Genomic DNA, 17,164 nt, shown 5'->3' on the forward strand with positions numbered 1-17,164 from the left:
ATTCATCTTTAAACAGGATGCACTTACCCATCCTCCATGCTGCTGGACCCAGGGCGAAAAGTTGTCTCTCAGGTACTCGGTTCCAAAGCCTGCTACCCTGTTCATGGGGTGGTTGTTGACAGCGATGAGCTTGGCTGCAATGTCTATTGCAAGGGTAGCCTTAAAGCCCTGAGCTCTGACCTCTGATTCTCCCCTGGTGTCCACTCCCCTTAGGAACTGCTCTGTGATGGTCTTGAAAACAGAGTAGGACAGCCTGTCCTGGAAGGTGTTCATCAAAGTCTTGTCTCTCTTCAACTGTGTACAAGAGGATAAACATTCAGCAGAGCAGCTTGTCCCACCCAGTGGGATTGACTATTTAGCTCAACAGTGCGCTCTAAACACCCAATGGAAAAACCCTGAATTGTAGTTTCACCCGTGGAACGCTGTCCTGCAGGCACGTACCTGCTCTGTGAATTCATTTCACTGGGACAAGTCAATAGTAAAAGTGAACAGTTCATTCATCCAACATTTCATCAGTGTTTCCTGCAAATTTACAATGGGCATGTGGTGTGGATGATTAAGACCCAGGCCCTAATGCAAGGGCTCACCGTCTACCGACAACTGCAATACAGTGCCAAGGGCTTTGTGAGAGGTTGTAAAATGGATAGAATCTGAAGCCTGGAGATGATTGTGTTGGCTGAGACCCCCACTCTGCCTCTTACCAGCTGTGCAATCTTGGGGAAATGAATTGACCTCTCAGTGTCCGTTTTTGTCATTTCTAAACTCCAATGATGATGGTACCTACTCTATAGGATAATTGAGTAAAACACTTACTTAGCATAGTGCGTGATGTGGAAGAAGTGCTCTGGAAATGTAAGAAAGTAGTCACGATGTTGCAAGAGCACAAGGACAACAGGGAAGACCCCGAGGAGCATGTGTTAACTTTAAAAAGACAAACACCTAATCCATCCACCGTTTTCCATTGTTCTAAATGATCTGTCTTACTTTGTGCCCCACTCTTGAACCTTGTATCTCTGCTTTACCTCCTTTGGACTGCTATACCTTTTAGAGAAACCAACACCACCTCTGCTTCCTTTGAAAAAGCAGAGCCACATGTGTCATAAAGACATATATCACATTCATGTAAAGCCATTCTTGGAATGTCTGTTAACATGGTTGTCAGGAGAAAGCAGGAATTTCTTAGTGGGCCGGGAAATGTTCATTTGGAAATCCTCTAGCTCTACCCTTGAGGAATGATGAGCTAAACAGGTTTTCAACAAATATTTTTTCTAAGTGGGATATTCTGGGGATGGGTCGGATGCTCCATAAAGATTTTGGTGGGGCCATGTCCTTTATTGGAACCCAGCTAACACCCCCCAAACTTTCAGGCACCATAAGAGGCATATCTGAGCCATAAATCTGAGACAGGAGGACCAGTGTCATCCATACCAATAGAGACTCCTCTTAACCAGTGACCCAGCTGAAGAGGCTAGACTCAAAACCTCACTGGGTGACCAGGAGCCTGGACTTTGCCAGAACAGTTAAAGAATTCCACGCTCGAAAGAAGCCCCTCCCACAGGGAACCTGGCTCCTCCCACTATGCCCCTTGGAGCTCCAGGGAGGTGGGATGAGCCCCCCTGAAGACACTCTGTGGCCATGGGGAGCCCCTCCTCAGTGTCACTGTCCCACTCTGGTGGGAACTCACCTCCTCACAGCAACTCACACCTGTGGGTTCCTATTAGAGGCCTCTACCGGAAAAATCATGTTTCCTACATAAATAATGAAGAGAGCACATCAGGCAAAGAGACGTTTTCACAAGTGGTCATTTGTGGGGCGAACAAGAAACATCTTTCTTTGTACCCCGCGGGGTCACCTTCATGCCGCCTCCTGTCCCTGGCCTCCCCACCCTACTGCAAGTCACTGCTTAGGGAGGCCAGGAAGGAGGTTGCCATGAGAGACACAGACCTTCCAGCTGCAGAGATCGCTGGAGGACATCTAATAGTCCCCTCCCATTTCACGGGCTGAACTGTTGGCTGGCATCTACTAGAAATTCTCCTTGTGACAGGAAGATCATTCCTTCACAGGGCAGCCAGCTCCTGGCCCCAGTGAGCAGCCCTGAGTGTTAGAAAGTTAACTCTTAAAATGGGGTGAAATAAATTGCCCCATAACTCGTATCCACTGATCCTAGTTCTGGAGAAACACAGGGGTGTCCTTAAACCATGTTCTATTTCCTGCTTCCTCTGCAGCCCTGTCCACCTCTACTGTGGCCCCAAAGCTCACATACCCCTCCTCTTTCTTTAGTCTGATATCCCTGGTTTTCTCACTGTTTCTCGTTCTGCACCATCTCGCATGCCCTTCACCTTCCCGGTCACCTCTGGTCACACCGCTGACAGGCATGACAGGAGGCAGCGAGCACGCTGCAGTGGGGAAGGGCGGCCAGCCAGGCAGTGCTGCTTCCCCCTCCCGCAGAAGCCCCACGGCGCCTGACTTCCTCCCCGTGGATCATAGCAAAACAAGGAAGTGGCTCTCCTAGCCAGCCCGACTGACAGGCCCCAGAGACTACTCAGCAGTCTGCGGGTGGCGGACATGGGAGAGGTCACGCTCAGAAACCCTCCTGACTCCAGTGGGGGCCTGCCCAGCTCCATCTGAAGGCACCCTCACATCTCCCCACCTGGAATGAAGGGTCTCAACTGCTAAGTGGCAGGATATGCAAAGTTCTCCAAGTAACACCAGCCTCCCTGGACAAATAGCTAAGAGCAACCTTGAACAGAGAAGAGGCCAGCCATTCTAAGGGGAGATTTCAGGATGGACTCCAGCCTTGGAATAGCTGTGGGACACCGATATCCAGGCTGCAGGGCAAATGCAAGAGTCAGTCTAAACTTCCCTGAGGATCAGTTACATGGACAACTAGATTCATACTTCTCTTCAGCAAATTTTAATTTATTGGTGTTTTGCAATAACAAAGTTATAGTTCTCATTTCCAAAAATTCCAAGAAGGCTCCAGAAGGTTTACTTATGTTTTCCAAAATGATTCATTTTTGAGATGCGGCCAGCGTGAAGAATTTTGACTCCAAGGGAAATAAAATTTAGGACTAAGTGGAAAGCAGAACTTTGAAAAGGAATACAACCTGGACCCCAATTCCATTCTCATGTAACAGTATGCGGGCACAGAATGGAACCACATGAACTCAAGAAGCTCCATACTTCCTTTTCCAAATGATCCCCAGAATATTTCAGCACCTCAACGACTCTGGCTATTATTTAGTCATCATCATCTGTCACAGGGAAATTCCAGTTATTTTTTTTTTTAAGTAAAAAGATAACCTTAAATTTTTCCAGTGATGAGGCTTGTGGCCTGGTCAGGGATTGAGGAAGACATGTGCTTTGTAATTCTCAGCAGATTAAATCTTACCTCGCCTCTGCTGACCAGGCACGAGTCATCCCTCTCCCCCAGGCCCCTCCTTTCTGCCGCTCCTCCTTCCCTTAGAGTCCTGTTCCCACCATGAACTTCATCACTCTAGTTACTGTACGAATGCTGCTGAAGACATTAGTTCCAGTACACACGATCCTATCACTGCAGATATTTAGGAGAAATTTCTCTCTGGTCTTTAGGCTTCTCCTGAGCACACAGTGCTTTTTCCATATGGACACCGTAAATCCCCTATTTGATCATATACCCGCTTTGTGTGAGCTGCTGGCAAGTGTAGAGCCAAATTCATGGCCTCGATCTAAGGGAGGACATGATCTTCCAGGCCTGCATTTTGGGAATTAAACTCATTCCTAAGCCCACCTCATTTTCCGCTATTGTTTCTTTTTTACATTATCTTTCATAAATTTAATTTATCTTACTTTAGTGTACACTCTATATGCTAATCCCTTACAACAAGGTGGGGAATAAATGCATAAAACTGATAAATTCTCCCACCCCAAAGGCAGGCAGAGAGAGAGACGGCTGTAGCTGGTGTGTGCTGTGCGTGCTGGAACGGGGAGGGGAGGAGGATTTTTCTTGCCTCACAACATGCTACTAACTAAACATGAGGGAGACGGTCATCGCTATGAAACAGAATCCCAACAGAGGAAAGCCAGTTACTAAGAGAACAGAATTTTTAACTTATGGCCAATCTCTGAAGTCATGGTGTCCTCATGTTTGTCCCAGATAAGAGGGAAAGAGAGGCCAGGAAATGAATCCAGCACATCATGTCCCAAGAAGGTCTTGTGAAGGGCAGGTACACGGGACGCGTGATACTCAGGTCACCTGGGAAAGGTGAGCATGCGTGTCTGCACAGCCCGTGGGTCGCTGTTACCCGATGCTGCCTCTCAGGGAAAGCTGCTGCCCCAGGGGACCGGAGTGGAAAACAGCCCTGGCTTCAGCGTGGCTTAGGGGTATTGCTTTATACCGCCCAGACACACATGAGATTGCTTCTTAGCAGGCTCAGAAAGGCCCTCCTGTCCTCCAGCCCCTCACCTTCAGCTCCTGCAGCAGCCGTGGTCCCCACAGTACAGCACGGCCCGGACAAACTCTGCCCTCTGCTTCCGGCGCTGTGAGACTCCAGTACTCCAATTTGGAGAGAGAACTTCTGCCCTGTGCTTTAGTGTGCTGCACACCCAGAGTCCCTCTGCCCCCCACCGCCAACTGGAATTTAGGGAAAGAGAGCTGAGAGGATTGTCCTCGGTGAGGGAAGGCAGGACTGAGCTGCTCCTCCTGTGGCGCTTGGCCCCGCTCTTCTCAACTGCAGAATTCCTGCTGTTGGGTGGGACCTACAGTCCTAGCTGGAGCTACCGTTCTGCTGACAGCTGACCCAGGCTGGTGGCTGCTCATTAGCTCTGCAACATGTTCTGCACAAGAGCCGGTGTCTGACAAAACCCTGCTTTTTCACAGGAGGCCAAGGCAACAGCATACATCACTGGGCTGATGCTCCCCCTACAACCAGTGCACTCCCATGAGCACGCTGGTCCTCGGGCATCACTAACATGACTAAATCTGATGCTGCATGTTCCCCATGGACAAGGTGGAGTGCACCCTGTGTACTTCCTCCTCTCCCTCAGCAGAAGACTTTATTTCGGCCTTCGCAGTGAAGCTGGCCATCTGCACACTCCCTTTGGCTTGAGCTGCTCTCTCCAGGCCAATGTCAGGCCCTTAGTCCCCGGCAGCCGGGCTTCTGGAGTTGCAGCGTCCTGAGCTGAAGAAACGTGTAAGTGCTCGTATACCTCTGCCCGGCAAACATTCAGCCCAGCACAAATACTCCAAGGGAAGTTTACCTTTCTTAGAACTTTCAGCTCTCAGCTGGAGGCTCTGGGGCTGGGGGCCCTGGCAGACCACCAATCTCCCTTCCAACTGGAAGCCTCCTCCCTGGTAGGGGAGCTCTTATGGCGGTGGCCAGGAATACACAATTTCAGCAACTCGATTGGCAATGCAAACAACTTTGGGGTGTGCAGCTGAAACAAGACAAAATGGTGCTAAGAGCCCTTCCCAGAACTTGGTCTAGGTAACTGGTATATGCAGTTACCCGAAATGAAAAGACAAGGAAAGTGCCCTGGGGTGGGTATGCAGGGAGGAGCATGCAGAGAAATGATAGCCACCTTGAAACAACCACCCATCTGCACCCTCCTTTTGAAGTCTTGCAAAATTAGGGTCCTCTTTCTAGTTTGCAACGGAAGAAACACAGAAGGGAGCGCCCAGTTCTTAGTTTGAGGGAGTGCTCATGATGCCTTTATTTTTACTCTTTTTTTTTGGACATCCTTTATATCTTGGAGAGCTGGCTCCTATGTGCATAGGAGGGCATTCAGTAGTTCCACAAGCCTTTGGGGGTTAGTCACTAAGGGAAGAGAAATACCCCTGCTCTTGGACCATGTCCAGCACTCGTGCCACCACCAGGTAAACACTGAACTCCCGTGGCTCATGTGGTCATGTATCTCCTGGCTCCTCCAAGTTTGCCTGGGAACATCCAATTAATGCTGTTAGGTAAACGAGGATGCATAAAGTACAACCCACAGCCTTGTAGAATTTACACTCAGGAAAAGTATTGCCATGACTTGCACACTTAATTACAGAAGAGTGAATGCATTTGGGGACCTGAAGGCTTAAATGGCTTTGGTCCCCTTAGTTGTAGCCTGTGAGAGACCAGTCAGCTTTGCCCCTGGCCAGGGATGGGGTCCAGTGGAGAAGGCAGGTGGTAGTGCTGAGTTATTTGGGAGTAAGATTTTCATTGCTGATTCATCACTAGTTTCCTACCTAGTAGAAACCTGTACAAACTCTGTCTTTGAGCCATACGGAGCGGCCATATCATGTGATATTTGAAAAACAATTTAATTTACAGACTAGAATAAAGTAACAGAGTGGAATTTTGGTTAAAAGATTGGTGTGTTGGGGGGGACTGTTGGGCTTTGTACATCAGGATAGATAAGAGAGGCCTGTGCCCCATGAAAGGCAAACTCTGCCATCCTATGGGGCTGCCAAGGGGACCTCTGGCCCTCTCACCCTGGATTCCTCCCCAGGGCCTTGGTGCCCTCCTTTCACCCTCTGGACATTCACTGGAAAGCCATGGCAACTAACACTTGATCCATAATGCCTTCCGTTAAAAAAAAGGCATAATGGCTTCTTTGAAAAGTCCTATGTTTCATGCTCCATCCACAGGGTTTGAAAACAGAAAAGGAGAGAATTAGAGAAGCAGAGAAAGGGATTGATGCATTTCCTTCACATTTTAACAACCAAAACAAATATACTTGCCATTTTAAATCAGCTTAGTGTGGCCCAGCCTGTGCTTGAACGCTGGTCACCCAAGGCCTCCGGCAAGGAAATGGCAGGAGTCTAGGTCCCAAAGCCAGAGGGCGGCACAGAGACAGGACAGCGGAGCTTGTATTCCCTGCCTGTGTAACCTTGCGCAGCCTGTCCGGGGTGAGCAGCACATGCTCTTCCTTCAGGAGCCGCCCCGCGCCCAGCTCACACTCAGGCAGATGAGGGCCCCAGAGGCTGCGTCTCCTCATACTCCAGCCCCACCGTGTGGCAGGGCCGTCATAAGGCCAGCAGGCCCAGAAGTACACAGTTGGCCTATCCTTGTAGAGTGTATTGATCTCCACAAATTGGTGGGTATGCAAAGGAAACCTGTGCAGGAAAAACTAAGCAAACGCATTCAAACTCAGATGAACTAGCACTAATGAAGATTCCCATTTGAACATCTTAATTCTAGACACTGCAAAAATAAAAGATTTCCTTCTTGTCAGAGTTGGTAGGCAAAGGGACACTGGATGGGGGTAGGGAGAGGACAGACAGCCTGCCCATCCCTTGAGGCCTGTTTTTGGGGGATAGTGTGGGGCCAAGGAGAGCAGGGTTCAAAAAGTGTGTCAGCCTTTGTCCTGAGGCATTTGCTTTAAAGAGAAGAGGCAGGGAGTTTGAGAGAGATTTCCATAGCGTTGAGACTGTTATTTCCCAGTTCCTATTTCCTTCTTCGTTAGCAACAGACCCCTGAAACGTCAGCGGAGCAATGGACTGAGCTGAAAAAACTCCATTTCCCAGCTTCCCTTGCAGTAAGGAGTGGCCAGCAGCGAGATGTAAGCAGTTGAGTGCGGTTTCAAGAAAGCTCTCTCGAGGGGAGCTGAAATATCTAAAAAGCCACCCCTTTGTCTCTCCATTGCTTCTTCTGTCTTTGTGTTTGAACTTGGATTCAAAGCAGTCCCCTTGCAAAATAGGTGACTTTGAGGTGGGAAGTCACTAGCTGCGGGGTGGCAGAGTTAAGAATTGCCCAGTGCTGGTGGAGCTGCTGTTGGGCCTGGGCAGCCACACTTTGGTCTTCTATATGGGAGACAAAAATAGCCTCTGTGTTATTTAAGCCAGAGTTATTTGAACTTCCTACTATGTGTTGCAGAACTATCTTAACTGCCACATTCCACATGGAGTGAGTCAGAGCTGTGGGGCAACACAAGGTGCACATGTAAAAGAACCTGGGCTCAGAGTCTCTAAAATTGGTATTGATGCCCATTTTCCTGCATCCTAAAGCCTCTCACTACTAGACTTTGGTGTTGGGACATAACCTCATAGTTCTCACTTAAGCCTGGTGCCTGAGTCCTGGAAATGGTAGCACAGGCTAAACTGTGACCTTTGGTTAAAAGACACCAGCTGCTAAGCTCTGATTTACATGTGGCAAAGTAGAAATAGAAATCAAGGCCCTCTTGAGTCACACACAACATGACCACCTACATTATTGACCGAACAAGAAAGAAAGGAAGGTGAAGGGGGTAGTGAGGTACAAACTTCCAATGATAAAATAAATAAGCCACAGGGATGAGAAGTACAGCATAGGGAATATAGTCAATAATACTGGAATAACTTTGTACAGTGACAGCTGATCATCACACTTAATTGTGGTGGGCATTCCATAATATGTATCACCATCACATCCCTATGTTGTACGCCTGAAACTGACACGGTAGGTCAAATATACTTCAATAAAAACAATGGAAACATTGAAATCAAGTGCAGATCTACAAGAATAAACACAGCAAAAGTATGAATATAATAAAACTTCTGAAAGTGGAAAAACAAAAGCAAGCAAGGAAAGAGAAAGGCGAGGAGGGAGGATAAGCTGCACATACATGTTGAAAGCTAAGTCTCCTTAGGAGGCACCCATTTCTACTTTTTTAGGGAAATCTATATATATCTCAAGAAATAGCTTGAAATTTTAGAAAACAAAAAAAAGGCCAAGTGATACTTGAGTAGTATGGGAATTCAGAATCTTTTATCTCAAGAGACCAAAAGATTGAGGTCTGTAGAAGCGTCCTCTGTCCCCTGGCAAAGTAGCCGAGCAGGGAAGCAGGTGTCACTTCAGGTGCCCCCCAACTGCTCTGCTGGCTCCAGAGCTCAGCTGCCGCCCCCTGCAGGAGGGGCCTGGGGTCCCACAACAGGCTGGGCCAAGGAGGACTTCCCCACCTGATCCCGACCCCGACTCCTCCTGTTCTAAAAACTCTAAGTCTCACGAATGGAAGTTTCTTTGATCCAGGTGAATGACCTAAAGCTGGGCTGCTTCTCCCGCTAAGCCGGGACATAGTTTAAAACTGAGACATTACTGCCCCCTGTTGACTGATTACTGACCAGCCCAGCAGGAGAGGGTGGGTTTCTTTTCAAATCTGGGCATTGGTCACTGGGCTTTGTTGAAAGGGAAGAAGATGCTTTTGCCAAGTTTTGTGGATGTAGCGCAACGCTCTGTGATAAAGCCCTTCGGGAAAACGTTGTATTCAATAGCATATGTTTTGTCCCACTGAGGGAAGATTTTGTCAAAATGCTTCTGAGTTGTTTTCTTTGGGTGGCTTATACTTTGAAGAGTATTTTTGTATATAGCTACCTGATCTTTCCATTCACCTTAAGATGGAGGGAGTGTGGGCTACCCCAATGTACAGATGGAAAAACAGAGGCCCAGAGAGGTGAGCTGGCTTCCCTCAGGAAGAGCAAAAGCCTGAAACCGTCTAGGGCGCTTTCCTGTGTATTGGCTTCCGACATAGAGGATTTGGAATTTGGGCAGCAAGCATAAATATAGACAGCAGAGAAATCCAGTCCCATCACCCTTTACTGCCACCTTCTTCCTTCCTGCTTAGTCTTGAGAGAAGGAGAGTAATCGTTACTGAATATTAGTAAGTTGGGAAACTGAAGTTCAGTGAGCGCCCCACCAAAGGGCGCATTACCAGCGAGGAGCAGAGGATCTACCACGCACGCAAAGAGCAGAGATTCTGCTGCGGGAGAATCCGAAACCTACCTTCGCGCTTTAAGCACCGTTCCACGTTAGAAAGGGACCTGGACCCTGACTGACTCTGATGTCCACTCTCAAGGTGCACTGTCCTTTGACCCTGAGATGGATCTCTGTAGACGACCTCAGAGAATCTTCCTCCTTCTCCACTACTCGAAAGAATGTTCTCCAAGACGACTTTTTCTTGGCAAGGATTATGGGCTTCTCACTGGGTTGGGAATTTCTGCAAGCCCATGACACCTGTGTCCCTGACTCGTTTGTTGAGCAACTCCCCAGTCCTTTCTGGGACAAGCTTCTTGTTCTCAACCACTCTGGCGAGAAGACAGCAGAGTTGTTCTTGAAGACATGCTGTTTGACATAGAACTCCAGGATTTTGAATTCTAGGCTATTTGTGTCATCATCCAGGGGGATTTCCTCCAGGTCACACTCTCTGGTGGTACACATGGCGGGCCTGCAACAACAAAGTCCACATATGTCCTTGTACCTGTGGACAATCTACCCCTGGGAGTTCAGGTGACACAGGGGTGCAACTCTGTGAACATTTATTGAGCACCTGATTGTATTTACATGGGGAGGCAAGGGCAGAGCCAGGGTTGTTTCTGAAAGTTCAGTCGTATAGAGATGAGGAAGAGAGACAGATACATGGCTAAGTCCGAAGAGGTCGACGTAGGTGCTACACCGGAGGTCAGATGGCTGGTGCGGGGAGAAATCAACGGCTGCAAATAGAGAGCAAGCCGAGGCTCCCTGAAAGATTGCAAGGATTTAATGGGTGAGTAGGTATCGGGGTTAAGAACAGGACTGGAAGAAGTTAGATGAAAGGTGAACTTAGGATGTGTTTGAAGAGCAGCTAGAGAAGTGGAAGAGCATAAACAGGCATTGTGTAGACAGCTGGGGCTCAGGGAGGTAGTGGGACAACAAGTGAAATGGCAGTCGGGCCAGATTACGGGGACCTTTGAATGTGGGGCTGAAAGCTTTGCATATTCTCTGTTGCTCTATCAGTACATTTAAAAAGGAGCCTCAAACAGTGGACAGAAATTAAAAGTCTTCTTGGGAGAGGGTAGGTGGGCCAAGGAGGAAGCGAGCAATGTTTGGGGTCCCTGACCCTTCCTGTTCCCTCTCCCAAACTTTGCCATCTGCTCAAGCTTACAGTTTTGCTTGTTTCTTGCCATATTTGGTGTTCCATGCAAGATTTCATCTGAAAAAAAATCCTGCTATTTTTACAAAATTTGAAGAGCATTGTTGGAGGCAATGGAGAGCTTTTCAAAGTTTTGAGTGGGAGGGTGATGTGATCACAGGCATGTTTTGGAAAGATCAGCACTAAAATGATGTGGTAGAAGGATTTCACCTTTATTTCCATATGAATAACTGGGTAGATATACTGAACTGACTTTGTTAATTTTAGCTTTCATGAAATAATCCCTTTTCTGGTTTCTTGCTGGGAAATAATTTCTTATTAATAATCTGCCTTGCATTCTTTTGTCATATAGTGAGGACCACATATTCTTTTTAGTCCCAGAGGCCAGAAAGCTCAGACCTACCGACTGTCACTGGACTAAAATTTCCTAGACAGTGGATATTCTGGAAAACAGCGTGGGCTTCCTGACCTAACCAATGACCAGCTGTATTGGGCAGGTTATTTCACCCCCCTGAACTTGAGCTTCTTGGGGGTAAATTGAAAATATGTTATCTTGGAGGGATATTGTGCGGGTCTCAACACAGAACCTGGCTCAAAAATGGTAGCTACTGTGCTCGCTTCGGCAACACATAATTAAAATTGGAACGATACAGAGATTAGCACGGCCACTGTGCAAGGATGACACGCAAATTTGTGAAGCATTCCATATTTAAAAAAAAAGGTAACTACTATGTTTTTTCTTGTACTACAGACATTGCAGGTCCTCTGAGTCTGTCATTGAGGTGGCTCTTAATTAGGTCCCCTTCCTTTAATGGTCCTATGTTAATACTGTCTTTTGGTATATGTAGGCATATGTTTTTGGCTTATTAGACAGATGTAGTGATATTAATGGGATGGCTGGCATATCCCTCTCTTTCCACTGTATTCTCTCAAACTAGGACCAACTTAAAAAGAAATGGGACAATAACTGCAGAGAGCCTTCGAGCGTGACAGGGTACAGCTAAACTGGACTGCATACAGATAAGTTGCACTGGGTGTCTGGAGGCCATTGGTCAGTCAGGGCTGGCTCAGCTTCTAAATTGCAAGGTCCTTGGGCAAGTCACTTAATCTCTTTGGTTCTCGGTTTCCTCCTCATATATTCTCTAACTGTTCCTGAAGGTTCTACTATTTGAAGGAGGGGCTTCCTGTCTCCATGGTTGCTTCCTCTCCTTTATTTGGAAGGGGCTCACGCTGGCTGATACAGAAGCTGTTCACCCTGGCCAGGCCCCCAGAACTCAGTGGCCCCTGCCTGGGTGAGTTCTGATGGAAGTGCGGCAAGGAGGGGGCTGCGGGGGGCTGGTCCAGAACATCAGGTGCAGATGGAGGGGACTGAACTGGACTTCCCAGTGTCACCTTGGGCAAAAATGCAAAGCCTGTGATACCCACTACGCACGCAGAAATATTTCCACGACTCCTAAGCCTCACAAACCTGCTTCAACTAAGCGGGTGTAAGCAAACGCTTAAAGGATACAATGTGAGGCGGGGGTCCTGGCCACTGTGCTTCATCCGGTTTCATCATTTTTCCATCCTATGCCAGGGCTAGGATAACCTTTCTTCCCTCATTTTCTCCCAATTTAACACTCACATCACTCGCCACAGCGAACCTTATGCTCGTAGGAGCCACTTCCACTTGGTGGCAAAGCACCTCCGGCCTTCCCGCCTCCGCCCCTCCCCCCCCACGCATGCACACAGACTCCGGACAGCGACTCCCAGGTGTGCGGAGAACAGGCCAAGGCCAGAGACCAGAGCGGGACTGTCAGGCGAGGATTCGCGAGATTTCTAATTTGAAGCTTTGCTCTGATTCGGGCCACTCAGGACACCGTAGGCCGGAAGTGTGCAGGGCGGGGCCGGAACTGCATCCTCGAGTGGGATGTACGTGCGAAGCTTCTGAAGAAACTCCGTGTAAGTTAAAAGCGAAATAGAGCAGAACAAAAAACGAACGAAAGTTTTCTAATGGAGTGTGAGGACTTTAAAACTGTGTGCGGTGTAGCTGGGGAAGGGAAAGAAACAAGTTTGCTAAATGCTGGTTCAGGAGCAGCCTCAGAAAGGGCAAGGTGGCGCACACAGCCCTTCCGCTTTGTGAAACGAGATTTTTGCCGTTTTATAGGCTACCCAAAACTGAGTAGTCGGTCCAACCAGCAGGCCAGGCCAAGTATGAGTGAGGAGCGGAAAGTTCAGCTGTGCTCAGGCAACAGCTGGGTAAGGAGCCCCCACCTACCGGAGGTGGACGTGGGTGCTGTGCCCAGGGCCGGGGAAACTGAAAGAATCCATGGGGACATAAATGCATTTAACAAGTGTAGGTTTTTTCCCCCTACAGTCCGTCATTGTAAATGAAAGGAGAGATATTGTTACATTTATAGCGAAATCTTACTATAGAGCAGCAGTGAGCGACTTTATCATATGTTAGATCCCTTCTGCCATCAGCTATTTCTGTTGAGAATAAAGGCCCAACCTGGGGCTTACAGAAACTTCACCCATAAGTTAATGCTTGTGGAAAGGAAGTCTTGGGTGGGGCCCCTGAGGGCTGATTCAGAGCCCGGAGGGGAGAATTAGCACTAGGCTTATTAGACCTATGAGGCTTATTCTAATTTGATGACACAGTGGTTGTAACTCTGCTCTTACTACAGTATTTACATACTCTCGCAAACCAGTCACAGCAAGGTTACAGAGCTGCCTTTGCTGGCGGATTTTCCCCTCCTTGAGGGTTCCTTTCCCATGACCCCTTAAATGGCGAGAGTCCTTCAGGTCTCCCTGAAGCCTGGGTCTCCTGGGCATCAGCAGAGAAGGTGCTGCTTCCCCAGGTAGCTCATCTGGGAAGGCCACAACCACGGGGAAGCACCTAAGGTCCCGTTATTTCCAATCACAGTTTTGGGATTTTCTAGCACTGGATTGTTTGTTGAAGTTAGATTTCACTTCCCTTCCTGTGGCAGGTCATGGATAAGCATACAGAGGAAACATGTGCTGCTTGGTTCTATGCACAGAACCTGCTACGTACAACTAGGGCCCAAGTAAGCTGGACAGAACTTACTCTCCACTCCATTCACGCCGCGTCTACCTGTCCCAGTGAAGGGTGTGTAGGACCCCTTGGCAACAGGCTGTTCAATGGAAGAGATGACTTCCATTGCTCTGGATAGACAGATGAGGCCCGAGTGTGACTCATGGGTATAGACGCTTATCCAAAGGGAGTTCTGCAAGCCAAATTATGAGTTCAATTTTGTCTGGTTGCCTTGAGCCTGCCCTTCAGCATCCTGTACTTCCTTATGCACTTCAGGAGCAGTCTGACCTTTTCCTGGTTCCCTGAACTTAAGACTTTACTGTCTTCATTTCTTGCCTGTTTGTCATCTCTAAGGATGACACGTTCTTTAATCCTGAGTGAAAAGAGGAATGAAGTAAAATGCTTACTTCCTACCATGAAGCTAAACAGGAGGCCCGGAGAGAGCATGAGCAAGTGCCCGAGGTCATATTAATTAAACAAAGGACTAAGTCTCTCAGTGTAAACAGAGGAGTAGGGGAACCCGTGGGGGTGGGGGAAGGAGAGGCGTTTCCCATTGCAAAATGCGGGGGCCTTGCACTCAAGGACATCTCTAGAGGGTCCGCAGGACTGGACCTTGTGCCCAGGTTTTTGCAAGGTACTCAGGACTCTAGGCTCAAACTCAGGGGTCCCTGTCCTCAGCCTCCATCCTTGTGCTAGAAAAGGAATTCAGCATCTCCATGGCTCCTGGCCATAGGCTGTCTGTCCTGTCATCACATACCTTGTCAGAGACTCAATGAGAGACGACTGCATTATGTTAAAAATGATTCTGCCAGGTAAAGATTCTTCACTGACTTACCTCAGACTTTCTGTGGCAAAGGAAAAATGAAAGAGAAACCTAAATAGCTTTTGCTTTTCTGGAAACCCCAATAAACTAGGTTCTTAGCTGTCATCTACTTCCTGAGACATAATAAGAACTTTAAAGTCAGTCAGTATTTCTCCTAGTTAGATTGCATCATTAGCAAAACCAAGACTGAAGACCCAGCGGGGTCTTCCCAGGAAGACGGAATGAAGACTGGCGCCTCCTGGTGTTACCTGTTTCTGAAGCTGTCAGTGGTTTCTCTGGCTTCAGGTCAGGTGGCAGTAAAGATATTTCTATACCTGAGTCTCCATGGAGTTTAAGAGGGTACTGTCACCTAGTCATCCTGGCTTCTCAGTTAGGAAGGCTCCTGTGATCTAAGATTCTTCTGGGTGTAGCCTCTTCAGGTTTATTTAGCACTAAGGCTGAAGTAAGGCTTAGAAAAGAATTGCTACTTCCTTGTTAAGCTCCGCCCCCAGCTTTTCAACTGAAGGAGGGGCTGAACTTTGCGCATGTAATTTAACTCTAAAAGAAGTTCTATATCCTTTATCAAGGACTCTCACTGCTCTTTGGGACAGTTTGCTGGGTTTTCCTGAGGGTTCTTTACTTTCTGTATCATCATTTTCACAAATGTTTACTGACCACCCAATACATGACAGGTAATGTACACATATTTAATCTTAACAACATTGAGAGGCAGGTGTTATGACACCCATTTTACAGATGAGGCAACTGAGGCTCGTAGAGGTAAAGTATCTTGCCAGTCGTCCCTATCAGTTGAGCTGAAATCCAAACCCTGGTCTTTCTGGCTTCATGCTCTTATCATGTTACCTCTCCTTTGAAATCCAAAGATTGTATTGAAAGGGAACTACTGGAAAGTATTTAAAAACTAAAGCTAACTGAGTCATCTAGACACCAAAAAAACTCAATTAAAGACCATATGTCACAATTTTAGGGCTAGAATTCCCTCTGTATATGAAAGAAGCAGCAGCTACATATGATTTTATGTTCTATTCAGATTCTTAACTGACCTAGACACTTAATGGCCACGCATGTGATTGTGAAGCCATGAGCGCTGGATGGCTGAAATGTGGAGATGAAGGAAGTGTGAATGGTGAAAGAGGAATTAGGCTAATTTCGTAAAAGTAAGGGAGAACTGTCTGTTTAGATATTAGGCAAACAGGTCTGTGAGACATGAACGGTGGTTATGGGACAGTTAGTTCTTTGGTGACCAAAGTGGATTTTAGCCAGCAAACTAATATTTATTGCACATAATGTGCACCTGTCTAGTCAAAGGGTATTAAAGAAATATTAAGAATAGTTTTTCAATTTTAAAAACTTACAGTCTTTTTGGGAAGATGAGATGTAGTCATTTGAAACAATCCAAGAATCAACAAATGCATAAATCATAAGTAAATTGCATAGTGTGGACTACAGCTGTTACTGGCATTCAGAGTTACCTAACTTAATGACAATGGAACAATTTAGAATCCAGTGAGGTGTTGGCAAGTTAAGTACAAACCAAGGAAAGGTTGGCACAAAGAGGCAGGCTCATTGAGGACAGAGAATGTCCCCTTTCTGGAACTTTCTCAGCTTCCTGGATCTGGATGTCTATTTGTTTCCCCAGATAGGGAAGTTTTCAGCCAGTTTCTTTGAACAAGCTTTCTGCCCCTTTCTCTCCTTCTGGGACTTCTGTCATGAGAGTAGTGGTCCACTTGATGGTGTCCCTTAAGTCCCTTAAGCTGTCTTTGCTTTCTTTTATTCTTTTTTCTTCTCTGATTGGATGAATTCCGTTACCCTGTCTTTGAGGTTGCTAATCCAGTGTCTGGCTTGCTATTGAAATGTTCTGTTCAGTTACTGTATTCTTCAGCTCTGTGATTTCTGTTTGGTACTTTCTTATATATTCTATCTCTCTGTTGAAATTCTCACTGATTTCATGCCTTGTTCTCCTGAGCTCAGTGAGCATCTTTGTTATCTTGAACTCCTTATCAGGTAAAATCACTTATCTCCATTTCATTAAGGTCTGTTTCTAGAGTTTTATCTTGTTCTTCAGTTTGGAACCTGTTCCTCTGTTTCTTCATTTTTCTTGACTCTCTGTCTTGGTTTTTGTGCGTTTGATAAAGCAGACACCTCTCTCTGTCTTGATGGAGGGGTGTCGTCTAGGACATGATCAGCTGGCCTGAGCCCTTGATTGTATCTCAAACCTTAGCGATTGTCACAGCTGCCTTCTTTGTTGTTTGTGGCTCCCTCCTCAGCAGTTGAGGGTGTGCCAAGACCTGTCAGTGTCCCAAAGGCGAGAATCATAGTCAACACCTAGAGGCTGGTTGATTGGAAGCCAGTCCCTCAGGCAGCAGCTGGGAAAGTATGTATGTAATTAGGGCCCTCCCAGTAGAAACTGGAAGATGGGCATTTTTGTTCACTCCCTCTACACTGGAACTGTGTGTATA

At 47.2% G+C, this 17,164-nt stretch overlaps 1 non-coding gene and 1 pseudogene across 1 annotated transcript; one reads left to right on the forward strand and one right to left on the reverse strand.

Moving 5' to 3' along the window:
* Nucleotides 1-4,860: 4,860 nt before the first annotated feature.
* LOC118917115 (apoptosis facilitator Bcl-2-like protein 14) lies at nt 4,861-15,455 on the reverse strand (annotated as a pseudogene).
* LOC118917117 (U6 spliceosomal RNA) lies at nt 11,458-11,561 on the forward strand. The gene has a single exon (XR_005026685.1). It is a non-coding gene; the product is annotated as a U6 spliceosomal RNA (small nuclear RNA).
* Nucleotides 15,456-17,164: the final 1,709 nt, after the last annotated feature.

This window comes from Manis pentadactyla, chromosome 14, assembly GCF_030020395.1.
Source record: "Manis pentadactyla isolate mManPen7 chromosome 14, mManPen7.hap1, whole genome shotgun sequence".
NCBI classification, from domain to species: Eukaryota; Metazoa; Chordata; class Mammalia; order Pholidota; family Manidae; genus Manis; species Manis pentadactyla.